A 23,767-nucleotide genomic window follows, 5' to 3' on the forward strand; every position below is an offset into this window, starting at 1 on the left:
AAAAACCATAACTATTCAACAAAATTAAAATGTTAGGTAACTGAGAAGAATGTGTGATGTTTCTGAAAGAAACTTATTTCGGCTAACCTGACAAATTGAATATGGATTTTTACTCTGAACTTCATCCTAGTCAAAATTATTAAATATTTAACAAATATATTGGTTATAAGGTTCCTATTGTTTAACCTAAATAAACGAAGCACAACAACTCATGAGAAAAATGTAACTTTTTTCCTGTCTTCAAAAAGATGGGTGTCATGCAGAGCTTTATGAAAGAGAGACATGAACATTATAACTGGAGGTATTGTTCCGGAAAGTCAATCATCTAGAAAGCCAAATAAGTAAAGTTTGGGTATATCATACTCCGATCACCACAGCTAGCAAAAAGAAATCTGAGCAGCATATACTAAAATGTATTTCAGAGAAGGGTAACTGCAAAACATGGTAACAGGTATCGTCAAATCAAATGGATACCGGATGAACTAAATTTGGGAAACCCTGAGTTGAACAAAATTAAAAAGTTTCCTTACTGTAGGACTATTTGGAGCCTTTAATATGGTACATACAGTGTTAAGTACAAATAATACCATATTCCTCATTTGTTTAACTTTCACACCATTTTATCAAGAAGCATCTGAAGGAAAGCCTTATTTAGAACATATTTTAGAAAATGCTAAAGAAACAATTACTTCCTCAGACTGTATACACCATTTTAATCACCAAAATTATTAGTATTGTTGTCTCACCATGACAACTACAATTTTAGAGTCTACTAAGCTCTGAGTATTAGGCACATACTTTACTTCTATTTAAACAGAATCACTTGTAAATCTTTGAAAGTATTATCCCCTCGACCGACATTTGAATAGTTAGGAAAGACAATTTCCGCTACAGATATCCCTTCCACCGTCTGACAGGTAAACAACTAGTCAACCATCAAGCTTCACAGTATCTTTAAGCTATTGCACTTATCACATTATCAATTTAATCATTTGCTTTTTACATTTGCCTCCCAAATGAGACAGATGTTTAAAGGGCAAGGGTTATTGATCATTTCTTAACAATTTTATTGAGATATAACTCACATACCATAAAATCCATCCACTGAATTATACCATTCAATAGTTTTTATTATATTCATAGTTGTGCAACCATCAACACAATCTAATTTCAGAATATTTTCATCACTCCAAAAACAAACCCTGTCCTTTAGCAGTAATTCCTCTATCCTGACCTTACTCACTCCCTGTTCCCAGCCCTAGACAACCACAAATCTATCTTGTTTCTATAGATTTGCCTATTCTAGATACTACAAATAAGTGAAATCATACAATATATGGTATTTTATGACTGGCTTCTTCAATATAATGTTTTCAAGTTCATATGAAGGGACTTCAACAAGTTAATGGAAAATGTAATTAAAAGATAAAACTAAAAAATTATAAACTTTAACATAAGCTCCAGCAAGGTCAAGACACTTGTAAATGATGATATCAGCCATTTATTACTCTATCCCTAAAGAACTGAGAGTCCTGGGAATTTAGCCATGTCAGTGCAGTGTTTTTTTTATACATTATTAACTACATTAAAAAAAAAAAAAGTGGTTGACTGATATGGTTCGGCTGTGTCCCCACCCAAATCTCATCTTGAATTCCCAGGGGTTGTGGGAGGCACCCAGTAGGAGGTGACTGAATCATGAGGGGAGGCCTTTCCCATGCTGTTCTAGTGGTAATAAATAAGTCTCAAGAGATCTGACGGTTTGATAAGGGAAAACCTGTTTTGCTTAGCTCTCATTCTCTCTTTGCTTGCAGCCATCCATGTAACACGGAACTTGCTCCTCCTTGCCTTCCGCCATAATTGTGAGGTTTCCCCAGCCACGAGGAACTGTAAGTCTAATTCAACCTCTTTCTTTTGTAAATTGCCGAGTCTCGAGTATGTCCTTATCAGCAGTGTGAAAATAGACTAATACACTAAACTGGTACCAGCAGAGTGGGGCGCTACTGAAAAGATAACTGAAAATGTGAAAGTGACTTTGGAATTAAGTAACGGGCAGAGGTTGAAACAATTTGGAGGGCTCAGAAAGACAGAAAAATGTGGGAAAGCTTGGAACTCCCTAGAGACTTGTTGAATGGCTTTGGCCAAAATGCTGATAATGATATGGATAATGAACTCCAGGCTCAAGTGGTCTCAGATGGAAATGAGGCACTTTATGGAAACTGAAGCAAAGGTGACTCTTATGTTTCAGCAAAGAGATTGGTGGCATTTTGCCCCTGCCCTAGAACTTTGTGGAACTTTGAACTTGAGAGAGATGATTTAGGGTATCTGACAGAAGATATTTCTAAGCAGCAAAGCATTCAAGAGGTGATCTGGGTGCTGCTAAAGGCATTCTGTTTTAAAAGGGAAATAGAGCATAAAAGTTTGGAAAATGTGTAGCCTGACAATGCGATTGAAAAGAAAATCCCATTTTCCAGGGAGAAATTCAAGCCAGCTGCAGAAATTTGCATAAGTAACAAGGAGCTGAATGTTAATCCCCAAGACAATGAAGAAAATGTCTCCAGGGAATGTCAAGAGGTTTTCACAGAAGCCCCTCGCATTAAAGTTCTGGAGGCCCAGGAGGAAAAAATGGTTTCCTGCGCTGAGCCTAGGGTCCCCGTGGTGTGGACTTGGTGTTCTACGTCCCAGGTGATCCAGACATGACTAAAAGAGGCCAAGGTACAGCTCAGGCTATGGTTTTAGAGGGTGGAAGCCCCAAGTCTTGGCAGCTTCCACGTGGTGTTGAGCCTATGGGTGCAAAGAAGTCAAGAACTGAAGTCTGTGAGCCTCCACCCAGATTTCAGAGGATGCATGGTAATGCCTGGATACACAGACATAAGTTTGCTTTAGGGGCAGGGCCCTCATGGAGATCCTTTGCTAGGGCAATGTGAAAGGGAAATGTGTGGTTGGAGCCTCCACACAGGGTACCTACTGGGGCACTCCCTGGTGGAGCTGTGAGAAGAGGGCCACCATCCTCCAAACCCCAGTATGACAGATCCACGGACACCTTGCACTGTCCATCTGGAAAACCTGCAGACACTAAATTTCACCCCATGAAAGCAGCTGGGAGGGAGGCTGTGCCCTGCAAACAGAGGGGAGAAGCTGCCCAAGACCATGGGAACCCACCTCTTGCATCATTGTGACCTCGATGTGAGACATGGGGCAAAAGGAAATCATATTGGAGCATTAAGATGTGACTGCCCCACTGGATTTCAGACTTGTACGGGGCCTGTAGCCCCTATGTTTTGGTCAATTTCTCCCATTTGGAATGGCTGCATTTACCCATTGATGTACCCCCATTGTATCTAGGAAGCAACAAACTTGCTTTTGATTTTACAGGCTCACAGGCAGAAAGGACTTGCCTTGTCTCAGATGAGACTTCGGACTGTGGACTTTTGAGTTAATGCTGAAGTGAGTTAAGACTGTGGCAGACTTTGGGAAGGCATGTTTGGTTTTGAAACTGAGGACATGAGATTTGGGAGGGGCTAGGGATGAAATGATATGGTTTGGCTATGTCCCCACCCAAACCTCATCTTGAATTCCCACGTGTTGCGGGAGGGACCAGGGGGAGGTGACTGAATCATGGGGGCAGGTTTTTCCCATGCTGTTCTTGTGATAGTGAGTAAGCATCACGAGATCTGATGGTTTGATAAAGGAAACCCGTTTAACTTGGCTCTCATTCTCTCTCTGCCTGCTGCCATAATTGTGAGGCTTCCCCAGCCATAGTGAACTGTAACTCCAATTAAATCTCTGTCTTTCATAAATTGCCCGGTCTCGGATATGTCTTCATCAACAGCGTGAAAACAAACTAATACATTGAACTTTAAAGATAGTTTAAGATTAGTAAAGAAAAAGAAGTCAGAAGGAGCTGAATCAGGACTGTAAGGTGGATGCCTAATGGTATCTCATGGAAACTCTCACAAAATTGCCCTTGATTGGAGGAATGAGCAGGAGTACCGTCCTCGTGGAGAAGGATTCTAGCTTTACCAGGCTTTTTTTTTTTTCTGCTAAAGCTTTGGCTGACTTTCTCAAAACACTCTAATAATAAGCAGATGTTATCATTCTTTGGCCCTCAAGAAAGTCAACAAGCAAAATGCCTCAAGCATCCCCAAAAAAACTGTTGCCATGACTCTTGCTCTTGACCAGTCTGCTTTTGCTTTGCCTGGACCACTTTTACCTCTTGGTAGCCATGGTTTTGATTGTTCTTTGTCTTTAGGATCATACTAGTAAATACACATTTCAACTCCTGTTACAATTCTTTGAAAAAATGCTTTGAGATCTTGAGCCCATTTGTTTGAAATTTCCACTGAAAGCTCTGCTGTTGTCTGCAGCTGATCTGGGTGCAGCAGACTTGGCACCCATCAGGTGGAAAGTTTGTTCAACTTCAATTTTTCAGTCAAAATTGTATAAGGTGAACCAATTGAGATATCTGTGGTATTGGCCAGTTTCTGCTATTGTCAATCCTCTTCGATAAGGCTACAAACAAGATAAATTTTTTCCTTGAAAATTGATGTAGATGGTCCACTGCTGTGGGCTTCACAACGTCACCTCATCCCTTCATGAAATGAGACATTCATTTGTTAACTGCTGATATCCTGGGGCACTGTCCTCATACACTTTTTGTGAAGCATTAATGATTTCACCATTCTACCACCCAAGCTTCACCATAAATTTGATGTTAGTTCTTGCTTCAATTTGGGCAGAATTCATGTTGCTCTTTTCAAATGGATGTCTTATCCATCTTAGTAACTCAAACTAGATCCTGTCATACATGTTATAACAAGTTAAGAGTTTATTTTGTTGTTTAAAAAAAATGTGAAACCCAGGCACAGTATTTCATAATTCACATTTTCCACAAACTTTTAAAAGATCCCTTGTATATCAGTAATTCCTTTTTATTATCAGATAACAATACTTAATTGTATGACTCCTCCACATCTGCTATCGATTCATCAGGTAACAAATATTTGGGTCATTTTTATTTTTTGACTATTAGAAATAATGCTGCTACAAACATCATGTACAAATTTTGTGTGGACTTTTCATTTCTCTTCATTCTGCTTCACCATTAGTGAAACTGCTCAATCATGTGGAAAATCTGTATTCATTTAACCTTTAGAAAAACTGCTAAAAATGTTTTTCAGAGTAGCCACACTGTATCACATTCCCATCAACACTGTAAGAAGGTTTCAATCTCTCCACATTATCATATTTATCTTTCTGATGATAGCTATCCTAGTGGGTGTGAAGTAGTCATCACTGTTGTTTTGATTTGCCAATAGTTAGTGATATTGAGCATCTTTTCATGTGTTTATTTGGCCATTTGTAAATCTTCTTTGGAGAAAAGTCTATTCAGATCCTTTGCTCTTTTTTTAATTGCAATTAAAAAATTTAATTGCAATGTCTTTTAATTGTTGACTTGTAAAAGGTTCTTTATAGATACAAGTAACTTGCAAATTTATGATTTTCAAAACTTTTCTCCCATTGAGTGAACTGTGCTTTCACTGTCTTGAAAGTGTCCTTAAAATACAAAAACTTTTAATTACGATGATGTCCAATTTACCTTTTTTCCTTTGGTAGCTTGTTATATCTAAAAACCCTTTGCCAAACTCAAGGTCACTGTGTTGTATCTAAGTGTGTTTTGCCAAACTGAAGGTCATGAACATTTACTCCTGTATTTCTAAACATTTTATAGTTTGAGCTCTTATATTTAGACCTATGATCCACTTTAATATCTATGTACGGCATGAAGAAGAGGTCCAAATTATTTCATGTTGTCCCAGCACCATTTCTTGAAATAGTTATTCTTTCCCTTTTGAATTATTTCAGAACTTTTATCAAAAATCAGTTGATTAGCTGGGCACAGTAGCTCACGCCTGTAATCTCAGCACTCTGAGAGGCTGAGGCAGGTGGATAGCTTGAGCCCAGGAGTTTGAGACCAGTCTGGGCAACACGGTGAAATCCCGTCTCTATTAAAAATATTTTAAAAATTTGCCAGATGTGGTGGTGCATGCCTGTATTCCCCACTACTTTGGGGGCTGAGGTGGGAGGATGACCAGAGTTCAGGATGTCGAGACTGCAGTGAGCTAATCATGCACTCTAGCCTGGGTGACAGAGCAAAACTCTGTTTCAAAAAAAGAAAGAAAAGACGTTGGACATTGTCAACTATTAACTTTTGTATGTATCTATTGAGATGATGCTTTGGTTTTTGTCTTTGCTTCTATTAATGAGGCATATTACATTAATTGATTTTTGGATGCTGAACCAACTTTGCATTCCTGAGATAAATTTCCCTGAAACTTGGTATATATTTTTTATATGTTGCTATTATTTTGTTGAGAATTTTTGTACCTATATTCGTAAGTGGTACTAGTGTACAGCTTTATTTTCTTGCAATTTCTGATTTTTATATCACAGTAATATTAACATCACAAAATAAATTGGGAGATGAAAAAGTAGTGGGCTTGGTGACTGGGAACATGAGGAAGGATTCTAAGATGAAGATAATCTTCTGTTTCTTGGTCTGCTTACTTGTTTCATGACTATGTTCAGTTTTTGAATATTTATTGGTCTATAATATTCTCATAATCTGTGTTATTTTTGAGATGTATGTTTTACTTTACCTTTTTTTAGAAAAAGAAAAAATCACTATGACATATTTCTAAATTTGTTCTTAAGAGTGTTCTTTTAAAATTATCTATTACACATTGTGTAAAATAAGTGTCAGTACTCATCTAAAGTGTCACATCTTGAAAGACAGGAAAAGAATGAAGAACTGTCACAGATTCGAAGAGACTAAGAAGATAGAATATTTAAACGCAATGTGAAATGACAGACTGATTCCTGGAACAGGAAAATTCCATTGGGGGAAAAACTGGTGAAATTTAAATAAGGCCTGTAATTTAATTAATAGTATGATAAAACATAGCATTTCCTAGTTCTCATATTTATACTTTGGTTAGGTAAGTTGTTAATATTAGGGGAAGCTGGGTGAAGAGAATACATAAATTCTTCATTCTATTGTTGCAACTTTTTAGAACGACATAAATTATTTAAAAACAAAAAAGTTTTTAAAATATTACTTTGTGACTGAATAATACATTTATGTAGTTCAATATTCAATAGGTTAAAAAATTTAAAAAGAAATACACACTGGAAAGTCTCCCTCCTACTACTGTCTACTAACTATCTAGTTCCCTTATGAAGAACAACCAGTATTATCTTTTTTCTATTCCCTTCCAGAGACTATTTTTTCTAACGTACCATAAATACATACCTGTCAGGTATGTTTATTATTCTCCCCCAGAAACAGCTTTTCATAAAACAATTCCAGTCACAAAATTTATGCTAACAATGCACTAAAAGATTCTGCTATAAGGATATTTAGTGCATTACTGTTTATTTTACCAAAAATGTCAACAAACATAAACATAAAAGACTAAAAGTTTACTAAAAACTGTGTTTGAATAAGCACACTCTGCAGACATATAAATAGAATAATATAGCGCAACTAAATGGAGTTCATATATTAGTACCATTTAACATTTCAAAATTAATGTAAAAAACTACACAGCTTTTCAAAATTATCATATGAAAATAGAAACCTCTCCTATAAAATCTTATACAATATAATCAAATACTACATAAAGAAAAAAGTTCTGCACTAAAAAAGTTATTGTTCATTTGCTTTTGTTGCTTTAGGGTCTGTGAGACAGATTACAATAATGGCCCCAATTCTTCACCCCTCCCCATATCTGTATCTTTTTCCATGTGGTTTTGCAATTTTTGCAATTCTTTTCATTTAAGGGGTCAGCGTATATTTCCCACTCATTGAACCTTAGCTGATTTTCCGATTTACTCTGGCCAACAGATTAAAGTGACGGCACACTAGCTACAAGATTAGGCTTTAAAATGTATTGCATTTTTTGGTCTTTATTACATCTCTCCCATTATCAGGAGAACATACCTACTACATGATGAGAGAGTAAAACCGGGTCAACCAGTTACTCTGATTAAGGCCATCCAAAATCAGCAGAGCTGCCGAGCCGACCATCATAGACACAGGACCAATAAGGACTTAACTATTGCATGCCACAGAGACTTTGAACTGCTTTGTGATATTGCATTACCATAGCAATAGATAACTGATACGAGATACTGAACTATATACTACTTAGTACCCTGGTCATCAGAAACTACTTTTTAATTACAATACTTCCAAAGATAAAACACATTTCAATTTTCTGTAAGCTTTTCTTATGATTTTATATTTATATTACATAAAACTCTTTATCCAATGTAAACTCATTATATTAAATCATTTAATCTAATGTAACATTATTTAATAATCACTTAGTCTTGCTTTGTGATGCTTATACTAAATTCTTAAATGCAACTGAATTCATTTTGGGACTCTCCATTTTATTCCACTAATGTCAAATTATTATTAGTTTAAGATAAACTCCAATACTTCATAGAAACACTTTTCTCTATTAGAAGTGTCCAAATTATACATAGCTATTTTTATGTTACTGCATAACAATATTACAATTATTTTTCCTTTACAAAGAAAAGGAGGTTTGGATTAGAATTATTATCTAGAATTAGTACTTCTAATATGTATGGAATCCTCAGGCTACAATAAACATACAGGTTTATATGGAACATATCCCAGAAGAAAAGAGAATTTTTTTTTGTACCAGTGAAAATCGTTGACAGTCAGTGGGATGGATACAATCCTTATCTCTATCCATAAACTTTCCACCACAAATAGATCCGGAGGGCCACAGACCCTCCAAAACTGTAGACATATGGTGAAGCAACAGGCAGGCATTCAAGTAGGCGGGAATTATTACATGACTCTGAGTAAAGCATTACCCTATAGGAACTCAGAAGAATACAATTTTTGGTAGAACTCCATATTCTCTGCATAGGGATTTAGACACACACAATTCCAAATATGATGTGGATCTCCCATTAGAAGTGACAGACTGGATAAAGAAAATGTGGCACAGAAGGAAAATGACCTCCTTATAACAACTAGCTAATTAACTAGCTTCCAAAGCCACTAACAGTAGCTTACAAAGTCACAGCTGTTACTTTTTCAAACAACTAAATGTTGATTTCATTTTAAATGTCATTTCAAAAGAATTAATGATTTCCTCAAAGCACTACAATTTATACAGCATGGAATACTATGCAGCCATAAAAAAGGATGAGTTTATGTCCTTTGCAGGGACATGGATGAAGCTGGAAACCATCATTCTCAGCAAACTAACACAGGAACAGAAAACCAAACACTGCATGTTCTCATTCATAAGTGGAAGTTGAACAATGAGAACACATGGACACAGGGAGGGGAACATCTCACACTGGGGCCTGTGGGGGGTGGTGGGGGGCTAAGGGACAGATAGCATTAGAAGAAATACCTAATGTCGATGACGAGTTCATGGGTGCAGCAAACCACAATGGCACATGTATACCTAAGTAACAAACCTGCATGTTCTGCACATGTATTCCAGAATTAAAAGTATAATTTAAAAAAAAGAAAATATACTTTAATGATATTCAAGTCTACACAGGTCTTTTTCCAACTATGGTATATAACAAAAATCCTATAATGAACATGTTAAGTATAAACTGTTGCCTTTCAAAATTCCATCATTATCCTATTCCACAAAAGTATTAGCAACTATGAAAATAAGTGGGTGGGAATGTGTAATCCAAAAATATTTGGGCAAAGAAAAAGCCCACTATGACTAAAACAAAATGGCAAATGACTTCATCTTCTTTTGGAAAATGACCTCATTATGACAACTAGCTAACTAACTAGCTTCCAAAGCCACTAACAGTAGCTTACAAAGTCACAGCTGTTACTTTTTCAAACAACTAAATGTTGATTTCATTTTAAATGTCATCTCAAAAGAATTAATGATTTCCTCAAAGCACTACAATTTATAAGCAAGAATTACATAGAGTACAATAAGAAGTCTATGACTTGTTCATTACAGATTATAGAAAATGACAGAACAATCATTTAAAAAACACTGGACTGTGAGCAACAAGCAGACATATTTAGGAGCATTGCAAATTATTTGTGAATAAGACAATAAACACAAAAAGTGCTAATCGTGACCTTTAAGCAACACAAAAATCATTTAATTCATAGAGAAGATATAACGTAGAATTTTTTACAACTAGCATATTTCAAAAAAATACATTTGGATAATATTTCTGAAAAAAGTTAAAGTAATTCATGAAAACTAAAACTCCAGATCCCAAGTACAATGAAAAACCTGTCACCTAATTAAAATTTTTGTTTAATTCTCAATTAAGATACTTACGTTTCTTAGTGTTAATTACTTTTATTATTTAAAAGTTTAAAAAGTCTTCAAATATCTAAAATCTTTTGACCCAAAATGGGATTAATTAAACCAAATTATGACATCTGCAAAATAAAATACCATGTGACCAGTAAGCATTACACTGTAGAAAATATTTAGGGACAATGTAAAATGTACATATTTAATGCAAACAATGAGAGAAACCATTTAAGTAGAGGTAATGTGTATGTTTGTGTGCATGTATGATATGGTTTGGATATGTGTCCCCTACAAGTCTCATGTTGATATGCAATCCCTAATGTTGGAGGTAGGCCCTGGCAGGAAGTGTTTGGGTCATGGAAGCAGATCTCTCACAAGTTGGCTTGGTGCTGTCCTCCTGATAGTGAGTTCTGCCAAGATCTGATTTTTTAAAAATGTGTAGTACTCCCCCCTTTCTCACTTGCCCCTGCTCCTGCCATGTGAGATGCCAGCTTACCCTTTGCCTTCCACAATGACTATAAGCTTTCTGAGGCATCATAAGAAGCCACACAGATGCTGCCACCACGCTGCCTATACAGCCTGCAGAACCGTGAGCCAATTAAACTTCTTTTCTTCATAAATTACCGAGTTCATGTATTTCTTTATAGTGATGTAAAAATGGTCTAATACAATGTATTTATACAAAGACAACTATAAAAGCTATCATATTGAAAGAGCTGTTATCTCTGGTCCAGAAATCTCTCCAGACTCACATCCAATAGCCTAGTTAATATTTCAACTTGGTTATCTAACAGATACCTCAAACTTAACATAATCAAAACTCAATTCCTAATATGCCTGCTCTACTTGCACTCCATGATAGCTGATGACCATTTCTATCTATCTAGTTGACAAGAACAACAACTTTTGAATCATTTTAACTCCAGCTTTATTTTCAATTCCCACATCCAATCTATTGGCAAATTATCTTGACTCTTTTAAATACATCCAGAATCTAATCATGTCTCACCATCTCTTCTACTGCAAAAATAAGTATGTCTATGACAGGAAGCCAAATTTTTCCTCAATCAAAAACAGTTCCCAAGAACTAAATGAGGGTACAACAAGAATGTGAGCAAAAACTTTTAGGTATAGGCCGAGTGTTATGGCTCACACCTATAATCCCATCACTTTGGGTGGCCGAGGTGGGTGGCTCACTTGAGGTTAGGAGTTCGAGAACAACCTGGCCAACATGGTGAAACCTTGTCTCTACTAATAATACAAAAAAAATTAGCCAGGCTTCATAACACATGCCTGTAATCCCAGCTACTCAGGGGGCTGACAAAGGAGAACTGCTTGAACCCAGGAAGCGGAGGTTGTAGTGAGCCAAGATTGTGCCACTGCAAAATCTCAAAAACGAAACAAAACTAAAAAACAACAAAAAAACCTTTTAGGTATAGATACAGAACCACATTTTCCAATCAGCTTATCAGTAAAAAACAGAAAAAGAAAAAAAGGTTGAAACACTGATCATGATTTGTCTATCTTCTGTGTCTTTTCAATATATTCAGAGCATGTGAGAAGGAAGGAATATTATTAATTAATCCCCTTATAACATGAACTGGTTATAAAAGGTCTATTGTGGATAAGAGGAAACCAACTACAGAACTCCTAATGGCTTTACCTTGAGTGGTAACCGTGGGATAAAATATATGGGCAAATTATTAAAAATACTTTATGCCTTATCAACTTTATTTCTCCCATTTAAAAATGTAACATGTTCTATGACAACAGAATGGTTAAACATTCCTAAAATTTTTAGCTTCCTAAAATGGTTGAGTAATTGCCATTAACATCTGTAATGTCCATTAAAAATATACAATTAAAAATGGCTAACAAAAATAAAGGGGGGAAACTGCACTTCACTGTAACCAGATATAGATGATTTGTTTTTTAAAGTAGTAGTAATTAACTGAGATAGCTCATTTCAAATTAAGCAATTTATATAAGATTGTTTTAGTTTTTAATAACTTTTAAAATTTATAACATGAGTGAATGGCAGGTGTCGGTACACTGATGTTCATAACACCATTTTTCACGACAGCCAAAAAGTCAACAAATCCAACTGTCCCTCACCAGATAAATGGATAAACAAAATGTTGTATATCCATAAGGCATTTAGGCTTAAAAAGAAAGGAAATTCTGAAACACACTACAATATGGATGAACCATGAAGATTGTTTAGTGAAATAAACCAGTCACCAAAGGATGAATATTGCATGATTCTACTTATAGGAGGGACCTCATATAATTTGTGTAATTCAACTCATAGAAAGAAACAGTAGAATGCTGGCTGCCAGGGACTGAGAGGATGGGGGAAAGAGCAGTTATTGTTTAATGGGTGCCGAATTTCAGTTTAGGAAGATGAAAAAGTCCTGGAGATGAATAGTGGTAATGATTTGACAATGTCAAGGTACTTAATGCCAATGAACTCTACACTTAAAAATAGTGCAAATGGTAAATTTAATGTGTGTATCACTACAATTTTGAAAAGCACAAGACCATTAATCAATTTCATTAATTTCCAAAAACAACTGCAACTTCCCAACTGTAACAGATTTATCCTAAAAGTTACTTGTAGCAACTTACCACACTTGGTTCTTGGTGTATTTTGTAACTTTTTAAAAATGAGATCTGCTGCACATTCCTTTCCTAAAATTTTACTTCTATAGCTGAGAACAGCTAGTTGTTATACTTGCCTTTAAAGTTTCCAGGTTAACATGACAGCCATTCATGTATTTTATGAAATTATAAGGCTTGATGCACCCACTTCTTACGAGAACTTACCTAATACTATTTTCTAAAGAGAATCCTAGTGCAGCCATCAGGTAGTTTCTGAGTTCACATCTTTTATCTGCCAAACCTTACTTCTGCTACTCACCTTTCACAATATGATGCCAAGTCCATTCCAGCTCAACCTCAAACATAACTCAATACTTAACCGACAACTAAAAAGGGCTGAAACTAACACATCTTTTAGGGTTTATGACTGAGAAGCATAAGTAACAATATTTATTAAGAGACTTATGGATAGTTTTTGAAGCAGTTAACAGTGTTTCCTGCCATTTTAAGTCAGAAGGTAATTTCTTTAATACAAAAAAATCACATATTCAAACATAATAACTATGCAATGCTGATTTAGAATATAGATAGCAAAATTATTATAAATTCAGTAATGTTTTAAAATGTATTTGTACTTTATTAATCACAATATTTACACACTATAAGAGACATAGTATGTATATATATCTATATATACAGCAAAGCATTTTTTCAGTTTACATGCAATATTCTGAGTACTGTTTATAAATTAATTAATTCCTTGCAATAATCACACTGTGGGATACTTTAATATATTCTAAAAATTCACCATTTGATAAAGACAAACCATTACCATTATAAAGAACACAAGTTTTTCTGACAGTTTTCACAAAAGACATTTAAAAGAAAGAAAAAGAGAGAATGTTTTGCCCATCTTCTGTCCACTGATTCATCTTTCCTTATCTTCTCTCCCTTCCACTGACTCAATTTTAAAGAATTACATGAGATGAGGTCCTATATATACATTCTATATTTGATACAGGTGATAAACTTTATACAATGTCCTCTAATATAGGATCCATAGGAGCTATTTCTCTCTACTCTCAGCATCAGGACAGGATTAGTAATACATTTCTTTTAATAAAAAACTGTATCGTAAAACATGGTTCTTTCTAATGTGTTTTTCATACTCCATCTTTAACCATCCTGCCTATCAGTACACTATTGTACTCCTATTTGCTTAATAGTTTCTTCAAATATTTTTTCAAATTATCAACCCTTTTTGTTAAATTGTTACTTAATTTCAAAGGTAGTTTTTATATCCCTACCAAAAAAAAATCCAGAATCATGTATTATAAATAAAAGAGAACCGTAAGAAGAGTCAAAATAAGATATTAATAAATTCTAATGACAAACTGCTTCTTGCTCATTTTTGAAATTGTAAATTACTATAAAGATACAGAGTATCACTGAGGAAATAGAAAGCCACCATCTACCTTTCTTTTATCAAATAAAAAATTGAGAAAGTGGGAATCTGAGCATTTCTCAGTAATTCACTGTATCTTTAAAGTAATTCATAATTTAAAAAATATTAACATGAAAAGTTTTTGCCTTATCTTCCCTGAGCTGCTCTCCTTCCATTCTTAGTGGCATATTAAAAAGATATGATCTGAGTAATTTGAGAGGTCAGATAATATATTAACACACAGGCAGTTTAGAAAATATTTATGCATAAACCATTACTGCTTTTCAGTTCCTCAAGAAGGAATAAACATAAGAAAACATCCATCAGTCATACTTCTATTATGTTATATGCTGTAAGTTTCATAGTAAAGATCAGATATTTACTAAATACGCTTGCTGTTTAGATTTTAAAGAAAAAATGGTATGTCAGCTGGTAACACTAGCTAGAGGAGACTGAATTATGATTGTTTTTAACAGCAACAATTTCTTAACAAAAATATTAAAGTCCTGGTGCAATGGTTCACACCTAAAATCGCCTAGCATGTTGGAGGCTGAGGCAGGAGGACTGCTTGAGCCCAGGAGATCGGGACCAGCATGGGCAACAGAGATGCCATCTTTACAAAAATTTTAAAAAGTTAGCTGGGCATGGTGACACACACCTGTAGTCCCAGCTACTGGCAAGCCTGAGGTGGAAGAATCACTTAAGTCCAGGAGTTCAAGACTGCAGTGAGCTGTGATCATGCCACTGCACTCCAGCCTGGGCAAGAGAGTGAGACCCTGCCTCAAAAAAAGAAAAAAAATTTAAATACATTTTTCTTCCTTTGGACAAATTCAAAATAAATTTTAAAATCATTTGGAAAGTAAAAAGGCTCTTGCTGTTATTACAGACTTAACATAACATATAACTACCTTGGAAGAGGTCAATTTAAATTATCTACCAGGCACCAATAAAACTACATTTGAGGTACTCCAGTCAGGTCTGAACTGCACTGTCACAGGATTAAGTGAATCTCTTCTGGAAAAAGATCAGGGCATGGATGATTTTATTTAAAAAAGCAGAGAGTAGGGAGTGGAATGGAAGAGAAATCTAGCATTTATTTTGTATTTACTCTTCTGGGCACTGTTTTAACTATATACTCCTTTAAACATCAACAAAAGTCCCGTAAGGTGGGCCTTATGATCTCTTCTTTTAAAAATATTTTTTAAAAACTCAAAACTAAGTCCAAAGAAGTGGCTGAAACTTTCATTCAAAGCTAAATCAGAGAGACCAGATATCAGGTCTATCCAATTACAAATTATTTCTAAGCTATTGTTTCTAATGTCACATGATAACGTAGCTAACACCGAAGACTTACTCTGTGTACTAAGTATCCCACAGTATTGTATCACATAAGCCTATGGACCCAGATGCTTTTCTAGTCTCATTTTACAAATGAGGAATCTGAGGTCCAAGAAAATGGATGGATCATGGCAGACAAGAGGCAGGACTAGATTGCAACTCCAACTCAGATGGACAGAGCAGTGTGTGGAGGCTCACATTATGAATGTTTGCTCCAGAACTACTGCAGTAATAAATCAGGAAACCTGAGACCACCCACAGATCCCCTGAAGGAAACAAATTGTTCCTGCAGGACCCTGGAGACACCCCAAATACTGTGCTGGTATACACGGCTGAGAGATCCATAGATGGTTCACATGACAGGACTCTGCAGACAACCTGCAATATCAGCCCAGAGCCTGGTAGACTTGCTGGGTGGCTAGATCCGGAAAAGAGATAATCGCTACAACTTGGCTCCCAGGAAGCCACATCCACAGGAAAAAGGACTAAAAAGTACTACATGAAGGGAACACCTTATGGGACAAAAGAATCTGAACAACAGCCTTCAGCACTAGACTTTTCCTCTGACAGAGCCTACCCAAATGAGAAGGAACCAGAAAACCAACTCTGGTAATATGACAAAAGAAGGTTCTTTAACACCCCCCAAAAATTACACACTAGCTCACCAGCAATGGAACCAAACCAAGAAGAAATCCCTGATGTACCTGAAAAAGAATTCAGGAGGATAGTTATTAAGCTAATAGGGGAGACACCAGAGAAAGATGGGCACAATGTAAGGAAATCCAAAAAATATTACATGAAGTGAAGGAAGAAATATTCAGGGAAATAGTATAAATAAAAAACAATCAAAACTTCAGAAAACAATGGACACACTTACAGAAATGCAATACAACTGAACAAGTAGAAGAAAAATTCAGAGCTTGAAGAAAAGGTCTTCTAATTAACAAACTCCAGGAAAGACAAAAAAACAATTAGAAAACATGAACAAAGGCTCCAAACAGTCTGGGCTTATGCCAAACAGCCAAATCTAAGAATAATCGGTGTCCCTGAGGAAGAAGAGAAATCGAAAAGTTTGGAAAACATACTTGAGGGAATAACCGAGGAAAACTTCCCTGACCTTGCTAGAGACCTAGACTTCCAAATAGAAGAAACAAAAGGAACACCTGCAAAATTCATCGCAAAAAGATTATCGCCTAGGCAAACTGACATCAGGTTATCTAAAGTTAAGCTGAAGGAAAGAATCCTAAGACCTGTGAGAAAAAAGCACCAGGTAACCTATAAAGGAATACCTATCAGATTAACAGCAGATATCTAAGCAGAAACGTCTACCAGCTAGGAGGGACTGGGGCCCTATCTTCAGTCTCCTCAAACAAAATGATTTTTGTCAAGAATTTTGTATCCAGTGAAACTAAGCTTCATGTATGAAAGAAAGATACAGTCTTTTTCAGACAAACAAATGCCGAGAGAATTCGCCACTACCAAGCCACCACTACATGAGCTGCTAAAAGGAGCTCTAAATCTTGAAACAAATCCTGGAAGCACATCAAAACAGAACCACTTTAAAGCATAAATCTCACAGGACCTATAAAACAAAAACACAATTTAAAAAACAAAAACAAAAAACTAAGGTATACAGGCAACAAATACCATGATGAATAAAATGGTACCTCACATCTCAATACTAATATTGAATGTAAATGGCCTTAATGTTCCACTTAGAAGATACAGAAATACAGAATGGATACGTATTCACCAACCAATTATCTGCTGCCTCCAAGAGACTCACCTATCTAACACATAAGGTGGAAAAAGACATTTTATGCAAAAGGACACCAAAAGCAAGCAGGAGTCGCTATTCTTATATCAGACAAAAGAAACTTTAAAGCAACAGCAGTTAAAAAAGACAAAGAGGGACATTATATAATGATTAAAGGCCTTGTCCAACAGGAAAATATCACAATCCTAAACATACATGCACCTGACACTGGAGCTCCCAAATTTATAAAACAATTACTAATAGACCTAAGAAATGAGATAGACAGCAACACAATAATAGTGGGGGACTTCAATACTCCATTGACAGCAGTAGATAGGTCATAAAGACAGAAAGTCAATGAAGAAACAATGAATTTAAACTATACCTTGGAACAAATGAACTTAGCAGATATATACAGAATATTTCATCCAACAACTGCAGAATATACATTCTATTCAACAGGGCATGGAAATTTCTCCAAGACAGACCACATGATAGGACAAAAAACGAGTCTCAATAAAGTTAAGAAAACTGAAACTATATCAAGCACTCTTTCAAACCACAGTGGAATAAAACTGGAAATCAACTCCAAAAGGAACCTCAAGAGCCATGCAAATACATGGAAATTAAACAATCTGCTCCTGAATAGTCAGTGGGTCAAAACTGAAATCAAAATGGAAATTAAAAAATTCTTTGAACTGAATGACAAGAGTGATACAACCTATCAAAACCTCTGGGACACCGCAAAGGCAGTACTAAGAGGAAAGTTCATAGCCCTAAACACCAACATCAAAAAGTCTGAAAGAGCACAAACAGACAATCTAAGGTCACACCTCAAGGAACTAGAGAAACAAGAACAAACCAAATGCAAGCCTAGCAGAAGAAAGTAAATAACCAAGATTAGAGTAGAACTAAACAAAATTGAAACAACCAAACAAAAAAATACAAAAGATAAATGAAACAAAAAGCTGGTTCTTTGAAACAATAAACCTGAGAGACCAATAACAAGATTAAGAGAGAAAATCAACATAAGCTCAGTAAGAAACGATATGAGCAAAATTACAACTGACGCCAAAGAAATACAAAAGACCATTCAACACTACCATGAAGACCTTTACATCCATAGACTAGAAAACCTAGAAGAAATAGATAAATTCTTGAAAAGATACAACCCTCCTAGCTTAAATCAGGACGAATTAGATACCCTGAACAGACCAATAACAAGTAGTGAGATTGAAATGGTAATTTAAAAATTACTATCGAAAAAAAGTCCAGGACTACATGAATTCACAGCAGAATTCTACCAGACATTCAAAGAAGAATTGGTACCAATCCTACTGACACTATTCTACAAGATAGAGAAAGAGGGAACCCTCCCTAAATCATTCTATGAAGCCAGTATCATGCTAATACCAAAACCAGGAAAGGACATAACAAAAAAAAAAAAAAAAAAAGAAAACTACAGACCAATAACCCTGATGAACACAGATACTAAAATCCTTAACAAAATACTCACTAGCCAAATCCACAACATATCAAAAAGATAATTCACCATGATCAAGTGGGTTTCATATCAGGGATACAGGGATGGTTTAACATGTGCAAGTTAATAAATGTGATACACCACATAAACAGAATTAAAAATCACATGATCATCTCAACAGAAGCAGAAAAAGTATTTCACAAAATCCAGCATTGCTTTATGATTAAAACTCTTGGCAAAATCAGCATACAAGGGATATACCTCAATATAATAAAAGCCATCTACTACAAACCCACAGCCAACATAATACCAAATGGGGAAAACTTGAAAGCATTTCCTCTGAGAACAGGAACAATACAAGGATGCCACCTTTCACTACTCCCCTTCAACACAGTACTGGAAGTCTTAGCTGGAGCAATCCGACAAGAGAAAGAGATAAAGGGCATCCACATCGGTAAAGAGGAAGTCAAACTGTGCTGTTTGCTGATACGATCATTTACCTATAAAACCCTAAAGCCTCCTCCAGAAAGCCCCTGTAACTGATAAAAGAAGTCAGCAAAGTTCCCGGACACAAAATTAATGTACACTAATCAGCACCTCTTCTATACACCAACAGTGACCAAGCTGAGAATCAAATCAAGAATCAACCCCTTTTACAATAGCTGCCAAAAAAAAAAAAAATACTTAGGAATATACCTAACAAAGGAGGTGAAAGACCACTACAAGGAAAACTACAAAACACTGCTAAAAGAAATCATAGACAACACAAACAAATGGAAACACATCCCATCCTCATGGATGGGTAGAATCAATACGGTGAAAATGATCATACTGCCAAAAGCCATCTACAAATTCAATGCAATTCCCATGAAAATACCACCATCATTCATCACAGAATTAGAAAAAAACAATTCTAAAATTAATATGGCACCAAAAAAAAAAAAAAAAAAGCCCACATAGCCTAAGCAAGACTAAGCAAAAAGAACAAAGCTGGTGGCATCACATTACCTGATTTCAAACTATGCTATTAGGCTATAGTCACCAAAATAGCGTGGTACTGGTGGAAAAACAGGCACATAGACCAATGGAATAGAGAACCCAGAAATAACCCCAAATACTTACAGCCAACTGATCTTTGAAAAAAACAAACAAAAACATAAATTGGAGAACACTTTTCAAAAAATGGTGCTCAGATACTAGGCCAGCCACATGTAGGAGAATGAAATCGATCCTCATCTCTCACCTTATACAAAAATCAACTCAAGATGGATTAAGGACTTAAATCTAAGACCTGAAACTATAAAAGCTCCAGAAGATAACATTGGAAAAACCCTTCTAGACATTGGTTTAGGCAAGGATTTCATGACCAATAACCCAAAAACAAATGCAATAAGAACAAAGATAAATTGATGGGGCTTAATTAAACTAAAGAGCTTTCACATAACAAAAGAAACAGCAGAGTAAACAGACAACCTACGAAGTGAGAGAAAATCTTCACAATCTATACATCTGACAAAGGACTAATATCCAAAATCTACAATGAACTCACAGAAATCAACAAGAAAAAAACAATCCCATCAAAAAGTGGGCTAAGGACATGAATAGACAACTCTCAAAAGAAGATATACAAATGGCCAACAAATGTATGAAAAAATACTCAACATCACTAATGATCAATACCACCAAACTCCTGCAAGAATGGCCATAATCAAAAAATAAAAACTAGGTAGACGCTGCTATGGATGCACTAAACAGGCAACACTTCTACACTGTTGGTGGGAATATAAACTAGTAAAACCACTGTGGAAAACAGTGTGGAGATTCCTTAAAGAACTAAAAGTAGAACTACCATTTGATCCAGCAATCCCAATCCTGAGTATCTACCCAGAGGAAAAAAATGTCACAGGAAAAGATACTTGCACACACGTTTACAGCAGCACAATTCACAACTGCAAAAACATGGAATTGATCCAGATGCCCATCAAACAACAAATGGATAAAGAAATTGTGATTCTATATATGTATATATACACACATATACATATACATATACATATATACACACATACACATACATACACACACACACACACACACAATGGAACACTACTCAGCCATAAAAAGGAATGAACTAATGGCATTCACAGCAACCTGGATGAGACTAGAGACTATTATTCTAAGTGAAGTAATGCAGGAATGGAAAACCAAACATTGTATTTTCTCACTCATAAGTGAGAGCTAAGCTATGAGGATGCAAAGGCATAAGAATGACACAATGGACTTTGGGGACTCAGGGGGGTGGGAAGGGTGGGCACAATGGCTCATGCCTGTAATCCCAGCACTTTGGGAGGGCAAGGCAGGCAGATTACCTGAGGTCAGGAGTTTGAGACCAGCCAGGTCAACATGGTGAAATCCTGTATCTACCAAAAACACAATTAGCCAGGTGTGGTGACACATGCCTGTAATCCCAGCTACTCAGGAGGCTGAGGCAGGAGAAGCATCTGAACCCGGGAGATGGAGGTTGCAGTGAACTGAAATCGTGCCACTGCACTCCAGCCTGGCCAACAGAGCCAGACTCTGTCTCAAAAAAAAAAAAAAAAAAAAAAAAGACTACAAATAGGGTGCAGTGTATTCTGCTCAGGTGATGGGTGCACCAAAATCTCACAAATCACCACTGAAGAAGTTACTCATGTAACCAACCACCACCTGTTCCCTGCGGAGATCGTGCCACTGCACTCTGCATTCCAGCCTGGCCAACAAAGTGAGATTCTGTCTCAAGAAACAAACAAACAAAAAAGACTACCAATGTACAGCATATTCTGCTCAGGTAATGGGTACACCAAAATCTCACAAATCACCACTAAAGAACTTATTCATGTAACCAAACACCACCTGTTCCCCAATAACCTATGGAAATAAATTTTTTAAAAAGGAAAAAAAAATTATGTGCTTCATCCCCCACTACACAGCAAATAGTAAAGCCAGGTTTCAGACATCATGAAGTTTAACTAAACCATTATACAAGCAAAAATTTTAGAGAAAGGGATATCTATCTACCTGTCATTGCTAGCTAAAATTCTCTATGGTAGACTTGTGTCTTAGATGTAGATTTATAAGGAAAAGAGGAAATCAACTGTATTCAGAGTTATCCTATACAAAGTCCCTTAAGTTTTTAATAAAGTTCTGAATAGTACTGTCTCATAGGCATGACAAACCTAGATTTTCCTTCACCAGTGCATCAGATCACAGTCTTTTCTGTACTTCTAGATAAAATAGCTGGTTTGTGTTTAAAGGTTCGTGTTATACAAAAATTATATAAAATACTTTAAACAGTAGGAGTCCCTCTGTCACTGAAGTTCCAGGACAGGTTGGCAGAAATCCAAGTATTAGAAGGATTACTACAAATATGCTAACACATTTATTTTCAACCTGAGCTCATTTTATTATCTTCAGGGAACCAATAAATTGTTGGGGGCTTTTTAAAACTTAACAAATTAACAAATTACACACACACAAACACATGTTGATAATGAACTTAAAGTTCAGGAAGATACCCTCTCTCCATTACTAATGGTATATAAAATTTTAATATTTTAGTATTTGTCTCCCTACACAGCCCATGACCCAGAGAAAACTCAGCACAGAGTAAACATCCAGTTTGTATTTACTGAATGAACCATTCAATATGAATTGCTTATCAGCTCCTTGTATTAGGTACTTTACACACATTATTTCATTTAATGCTCATGATATTCATAAAAAGATTATTATGCCTACTTTAGAGATAAAAAAGCATAATAAGACAGAAGTTGAATAACAAGTTTCAGGTCACAAGCTGATAATCTGCAGAGCCAGGAGTGGAATGCAATTTGACAAAATCCAAAGCTGGTAACTTTTTACAGCTTCATACAGTTCTCACAATGAAGTTCATCTCTTTTCCACAAGGCTACACTGAGAAGTTTTATGAAGAGTTAGGATTTTAGATAATTTAATGAATGATCATGACTTCAGAAAGTGGAGACAGGAAGACCATTACAGACCAAAGAATGAATAGGAACACAAACACAGAAGACAGACTGGAAGAATGACAGTGCCATTAAGAAATTTTGTTTTCTACATTTTAGCAATGTGCATGAATAAGTTTTAGAACTAGGAAAAACTAAAATTCTTTTCATCACTTAAAAGAAAAAACAGTAGGTTATCATGAGAATGGGAGATATATCACAGTTAATTCCTAGATATCTGTTCTTTGATCTACCTGTAACATGTCAAAAAAAGTCATTTACAAAAATCAGAAAGGAGCCTTCCAAGATGGGCCTAACACATATGAAGAATATTCATTAAAATGTTATCTTTTTTTTTTTTTGAGACGGAGTCTCGCTCTGTCGCCCAGGCTGGAGTACAGTGGCACAATCTCGGCTCACTGCAAGCTCCGCCTCCCGGCTTCACGCCATTCTCCTGCCTCAGCCTCGCAAATACCTGGTACTACAGGTGCCCACCAAAACGCCCGGTTAATTTTTTGTATTTTTTAGTAGACACAGGGTTTCACCGTGTTAGCCAAGATGGTCTCGATCTCCTGACCTCATGATCCGCCCACCTCGGCCTCCCTAAAATGTTCTCTCTTAATGACCAATAACTCAAACATCCACAACACTTTGTAAAACATACAAAGCTATCAGATCTGCTCAAATGAGACAGAAAAATGACTAAAATTGGCCCATGTAATCATTACTTTTCTATTTAATGAATGGTAAAATCCGAAAATATCCCATATTGCAAACTAAACCTCT

At 35.9% G+C, this 23,767-nt stretch overlaps 1 protein-coding gene across 4 annotated transcripts in view; it reads right to left on the reverse strand.

Moving 5' to 3' along the window:
* SUPT3H (SPT3 homolog, SAGA and STAGA complex component) overlaps positions 1–23,767 on the reverse strand; it is a 527,431-nt gene that overhangs the window by 427,172 nt on the left and 76,492 nt on the right. The window lies entirely within an intron of this gene.

The sequence above is a fragment of the Macaca thibetana genome, chromosome 4, assembly GCF_024542745.1.
Source record: "Macaca thibetana thibetana isolate TM-01 chromosome 4, ASM2454274v1, whole genome shotgun sequence".
NCBI classification, from domain to species: domain Eukaryota; kingdom Metazoa; phylum Chordata; class Mammalia; order Primates; family Cercopithecidae; genus Macaca; species Macaca thibetana.